We start from the raw sequence: 335 nt of genomic DNA on the forward strand, positions 1-335 counted from the left end.
CTCGTTGCTGCTGGTTTTGTTGCTGCTTCTGCAACTGCTGCTACTGCTGCTGTTGCTTTTGCTGCTGCTGCTGCTGTTGATGCTGCTGCTCCTGCTGCTGCCGCTGCTGCTTATACTGCTGTCACCGTTTCTGTTCCTGCTGCTTCTCCTGTTGCTGCTGCTGCTACTGTTGCCGTTGCAGCAGCAGCAGCAGCAACTGCAGCAGGCTCAAAAGCAGCAGTAAGGGCAGGACCCTCAGCATCAACTGCAGCAGCAACAGCAACAGCAGCAGCAGCAGCAGCAGCAGCAGCAGCAGCTGGTTTTGGTGTTTTTTGTGTTTCTCTGCAGCAATGAAT

This window comes from Eimeria mitis, genomic scaffold (assembly GCF_000499745.2).
Source record: "Eimeria mitis Houghton genomic scaffold, Emh_scaff3064, whole genome shotgun sequence".
In the NCBI taxonomy this organism is placed as follows: domain Eukaryota; phylum Apicomplexa; class Conoidasida; order Eucoccidiorida; family Eimeriidae; genus Eimeria; species Eimeria mitis.